Source organism: Lactuca virosa, chromosome 2 (assembly GCF_052849685.1).
Source record: "Lactuca virosa cultivar CGN04683 chromosome 2, Lactuca_virosa_CGN04683_v6, whole genome shotgun sequence".
NCBI lineage: Eukaryota > Viridiplantae > Streptophyta > Magnoliopsida > Asterales > Asteraceae > Lactuca > Lactuca virosa.
The window spans coordinates 152,223,119-152,229,264 of NC_136427.1; the positions used below are offsets into that span (position 1 = coordinate 152,223,119).

Genomic DNA, 6,146 nt, shown 5'->3' on the forward strand with positions numbered 1-6,146 from the left:
CTCGACCAAACTACATTCTCGATATTCTCCGCCTAGACGGAAAACCAAGGCTTGTTGGTAGGTCGGGTCTTGGACATTCTCATGAAATGTGACAGTTGAGAAAAACTCCACACACAATTCCTTATAGACCCGTTCTTGAATTCTAAACAAGTTGTGCCACCCTTTACACGTAAATGAAAATCCATTTCCCAAAAATATCTTTGTGAGATACTGGGACAGCCGATCAACAAGCCCAACCTCCCTCAATCTTGCCCAATTAATGGTAGGTGTAACATCAAACTCACGGTTGTGTAGCCACCCCAAACGGTTATTCCAACGTGTAAGAATATCTTGTGACACCGTTGTTGGGAAGACATAAAACGGGTGCAAACTGGCCACCCCTGCTGGAATTTCGCGCCTAGGAGCCATTTCTGCAAAACAAGAAATAACAAAAACCAAACAAGAAAGATCCAACATATTATAATTAAACATAAGCCAATTTAGTCACGCCCAGAATTCACGTCGTGAATCCCTAAGGATTCACGTCGTGAGTTCGACAGTGAAGTCACAATCGGCTATGGCAGTGTTTGAATCGGGCCAAATTAAGAGTTGGGGTCTTATGCTAACTTGATTCTAAGGCCATTCATTCAACATGCAGTAAGGATTTCGCATATTTAAACCATCGATTTTAACATTCAAATGAATTATAAACCCTAACCCCTAAATCAACCAAATAAGTAAAAAGTAAATACCGAGAGTAAGATTAGTTTACCTAAAATGGATGATTACGTGAGCACAAAAGTAAAAAGAAGAAGATGCAGCCGAAATCGAGTGGGAGGGGGGGAGGGACCAAAGAACACCTTCACTTCGCGAGGAATAAAGAAAGAGGCTAGGTCAAAGTGTTCCTTGTCCCTTATCTGTGGTCCCGAGATTTTTCAAAATTCACGTCGTGAATCCTAAAGATTCACGTCGTGAGTTCGTGCTGGGCTATGTAGTTGGGCTATCTTATTAATCATCAAGTGGACTTAATTTGTTATTGGTCTAACAGAATTTGGCTAAGAAGATATGTTGGGCTAACAAAACTATCAAACTAAAGTATTCTGTATCCCATGTTTGTCTGGACTCACGTCGTGATCCATAAGTGTTCACGGCGTGAGTGCGGTCTGGTCAGATAATTTTCCATGAAATCTATCTTCATGTTTACTTAAAACCATAATTAATTACCACTTAATTCAGGGACCCCACACTCAGTTTTCTATTATGTATAAAATGATTTAGATGATATGATCGATTTTCCTAAAAACTAAAAATTCAAAAACTAAAAAGAAAAAGAAAAGAAAATTCAAACCGAGCTCGGGCTTGACAAATCATCGCTTTCCTCACTCATCAATGTCGTTGGTTTAGTGTAGGTAATGACTTCAACGAAAAACGGGACGGGTGCTCTTGGTTTGGTGCATTTGGCTTGATGAATTGTCTTGATTTCTTCCTCCATGAGCTTTTCTAATTCTTCAAGATCATTATCTTCATCCATATTGAACACTTCACCTTGAACATTTTCTCCTTGAAATCCATCTTGTACTCCAAAATTTTCCTCATCGTCACCAACCCTCAAAGTAAGTTTGGATTCACGAACATCAACTAAAGCTCTGGCAGTATTAAGCAAAGGGCGACCAAGAATAATTGGGACATTAACATCCTCCTTCATATCCATAACCACAAAGTCAACTGGGAAAACAAATTTCCCAATTTTAACTAGGATGTCTTCTATAATACCCCTTGGGTGCGTCACCGAACGATTGGCCATGTGGATGGTCATCTTTGTAGCCTTCATTTTCTGAATATTCAGCTTTTGATAGAATGAATATGGCATCAAATTTATGCTTGCCCCAGAATCGGCTAAAGCATAAGTCTTTAAATTGTTTCCAAACTCACATGGAAGAGTGAGGCGTCCAGGATCTCCCATCTTCTTAGGTATGTCTCCCAATACCACTCTTGAACTTTGCTCACTAAGAACAACTTTAGAATTTTTCTTCAACTGCTTACGAGTGTCTATAAGATCTTGTAGGAACTTCGTGTATTCTGGAATTTTGGATAATGACTCAATAAAAGGAGTATTAATAGGAATACCCTTCACTTGCTTGATAAACTCCAGATGTTCCCTTTCCAGTGGACTTAGATTAGCTCGAGACGGAAATAGTAAAGGCGGTTTATAAGCCGGAACAGATACATAAATTTTCTGTTCAGACTGAGCCCATGACGTGAGCATATCGGGCTCACGACGTGAGTCTGGCGTTTCAACATCATCATTTCTTTCGAGCTTCGACTTCTTTAGCTTTGGTCCGGATGGATTTGGCTCCACCTCTAGTGCTTCTAAGAACTCAGAGATGGCCTCGTCTTCAGTATCAATCATCATTACTTGGGAATGATTCTTCTTTTCGGGAAATTGGGGGGATAATCTCTCATTCACCAAAGTGGTAAGTTGACCAAGTTGAGCTTCAAGGTTGTTGATGGAGGCTTGCTGATTCCTTAATGATGTTTGTTGGTCAATCATCATTGCTTGATGATTTTTCATCATAGTTTGATGCTAGTTTATCATTATTCTTTGATCCTTCAAAGTTGCATCTGTATCATCATGTCTTTTCTCTGAAGCTTCCATGAAACGAACTAACATGGTCTCCAGATCAGCTTTCTTTTCAGCGGGTGGTTTCTCGTTTTGGTAGACACCCTGGCCAGTCTGTCTGTATTTCTCCTCCTTCTGCTTCTTGTACTCATCGTATGGCAGCCACTCCCTCTTTGGTTTTCTCCAATATTCATCATACTTGTCCCCACTCGAGTAGCATACTTGAGCCTTCTTGTTCCCATACTCATCCAAATGGCAATCTCTAGTCAAGTGTGGACCGTTGCATTTCTCACAACCAACTCTAACTGCATGAACTGATTAGTCCATTAGTGTGACATCCCCAAAATTACGGCCAAAAAAGACCGGTTTCATTTATGCTTTTAAAATAATTTCAGAGTAAATCCATTGATTTAAAAGAGTTGCAGAATTTGTTCCCAAAACGAAATATGATAAAATAAGATTTACCAAAGCATTTCTTAAAGAAATGTATTTTCATTATATAACAAAACTCGGGATGTCATGTTCCGATACAGACACAAAAGCATAAACAATAAAACATAGACCTTACACAGTTATATACAACTACTGGTCTATAAACAAAAATATCTTCACAAGTTCTCCAACTTATGCTCTCGCGCCACTACCTGTAATACAAAGAAACCGAGTGAGTCAGGCTTGGGAGCCTGGTAAGCATATAGGGTTTTCAACCCACAATAAATAATTATATTTAATTTCACCAACCAACAATAACCCGATTACCCATTCCCGTTATCCTCACTTTACGTCCCTATGACAACAACTATTACAAAGGACCTAATCTAGGATTTTCATCAGGACGGACACTACTGCAAAGGGGTTTCCTCAGCAATGAATGTCCTAAGGCAACCATGAGGGGGATAGAATACATCAAATGAACACCCAAGTTCACTACACCTACAGGTTATGAGCCTGCCAGCGTTCCAATGAACTGTCTAGAAAAGTCTGTGGTCGTCATCCATATTCTGCTGGACGACTAGATCACAATCACATCGAGGCCTCTCATCATTTTTATTTCATCACACATCACTATCTACCCATGTTCTACCCAACATATTTGTAGATAAAATATACTTGTTTATATACAGCTTAAAACATGTATAACATATTCATTCAATACTCATACCACATAACAAATAGTATATAATAACATAGCACGTATATCATAGAGTATAATTCATATATGTGTATTATAGAAAGCAACTACACACTTACTCATATCATATATCTAATACATTCATCAATACTTGTATTAAAATCGTGTATATGAAAGGGACTATGTATTCACTTGATAATACGATGCTCGGACAGCACTACGGCTCTAAAAGTAGTATTCTTCGGTAAAACCGGGAGATCTTCACACGCCAGGCTTCTCGCGGGCAGAGCTTCGGCTCGGAAACTCTTTTCTTCTCGGGATCTTCGTAGCTTCGGGAATCGCTTCGGGTCTCGGGATGATACCGAGGCTTCAGGGGTATATCTTGCACGTAAATCGAGGTAATATGGAGTGAGAGGAAAGAAATTGGCAACCATAAACGGCTGGCCTCGCTTTCTATTTATAGGAGGTTGAAAATCCATGCTCACGTCGTGCGCTCGATAGGTCACTGCGTTCGTCATGTCCACTTGCCCTGGAAGATGTCAATCACCTGCTCACGTTGTGAGCCACTGTGCTCACGTCGTGAGCTCTGACACAGGGGTTGAAGTTCGTGCCCCGAACTTCATAAATTTATATCTTTCGCATACAAGCTCCGTTTTCGACGTTCTTTATATCCACGCGTAGGTGAGATTATGCTCTACAACTCTTGTTTAGACTCCGTCGGCTAATTTTGATTTAAATTTTATTATATTATTTTAGTAGGCCGGGACAGGAAAACTCCGTTAGAAAATCATATCTTCTTCATCTGACGTCCGTTTTCGTCTGTCTTGTCACCGTTGGACTACTATCGACAAGATCTTCGATTCTCGTTTAGATTGTTTCGGCTAGAAATCACTCGATCTCATATTCGAACTTTGGGCTGCATACTGCTAAGTTGAAACTTCGAAAAATCATAACTTCCTCATACGAAGTCAGATTTAGACGTTCTTTTTATGCATGCTCTCGGTTTAACGTATTCTACGACGTTCGTTTAAATTACTAAGGCTAGATATTGCTCTATCTTAAATTCATATTTTACGTCACATAGTGTCGTACCGGATCTGTCGCGAAACTTCGACAGGTCATAACTTCTTCGTTATAACTCGGATTTCGGCATTCCTTATATATTCGGAAACCTTGCCACGACCACTACAACTTCCTTCATAGATATCGGGCTTATCTAATATTTTATTTTATCGCTTATTTTATCTTTAATTCATTTAAATCACACAGTTAAGCAATAAACACATAATACTCAAATAATACATTCTTATTATTTCAAAACGAGTTACAAAGGTTAACCTAGACTATTACATCAATATTAATGCCTAGCCCAGAAACGCGGGCGTTACAATTTGGGTCAGCCTCCTGTCCATATTATTGAGCATTGCCATCATGTAACCATCTCTTCAGAATGCGCACCTCCACTGCCTTTTACTCCATCGTGTCTTGGGTTGTGGTATTCACGAGAATGCTTCGCGAACTCTTCAATTAGCACCTTGACCTGGTTAGGATACTTCTTCGTGAGAGGACCTTGTGAATCAAGGAGTTCCCTAGTCATAATATTGACCCTTCATAGAAAATAGACATCTCTTGTTGAATATTAACATCATGTTGAGGACAATTCCTTAACAATCCCTTGTAACGCTCCCATGCTTCGTACAGTGACTCCCCTGGTTGTTGCTCAAAGTTGGCTATTGCCTTCTTGAGTTTAGCTATCTTGGATGGTGGGAAAATTTGGTCTAGAAACTGCTCACACATTTGGGCCCAAGTAGTGATTGTACCAGGTGGAAGTGCTTTCAACCAGTCTTTTGCGGCTCCCTTGAAAGTAATTGGTAGCATCCTCAGCAAGACAATATCTCTATTAACATTTGGGACATTGAAATAGTCTGCAATGTCATTGACTTCATCTAAATGCTTGAAAGCATCCTCATGGTCCTTTCCAAAAAATGGGATATCCTTTGGTGCAGTAAGGATGTGTCCCTTCAACTCAAATGTGGCAATGGCAGGAATCGCGGGTTGTACTAATCCCGAACCAACATCTTCTCGAATACGCTTCTTGTAGGCTCCCATCGACATCTCTTCAATGTTCGTCATCTCGTTACTTGGCTCGTCTTCGGGTTCGCTCGTATATAGTCTAAACTCGGCGTTGGATTCGTATTCAGATTCGTTTGGGTTAGGTATTGGATCTAGTCTTTCAACCTTGCTCTTATTCTTTGAAGATGAACTCGACTCTCCCGTTTTCTTTCCTGACTTCTTTGAAAATACTGACTTGAGTTCTTGTAAAGGTGTCTTTTTTGGTGTTTGATATTCTTTCACGTTCTTATCTGTAACGCCCGTGTTTCTAGGCTAAGCATCAGTATAATGATGTAATAGTCA

At 39.9% G+C, this 6,146-nt stretch overlaps 1 non-coding gene across 1 annotated transcript; it reads left to right on the forward strand.

The window, feature by feature from the left end:
* The first annotated feature begins 5,373 nt into the window (after positions 1-5,373).
* LOC145161912 (small nucleolar RNA R71) lies at positions 5,374-5,480 on the forward strand. The gene has a single exon (XR_013738769.1). It is a non-coding gene; the product is annotated as a small nucleolar RNA R71 (small nucleolar RNA).
* Positions 5,481-6,146: the final 666 nt, after the last annotated feature.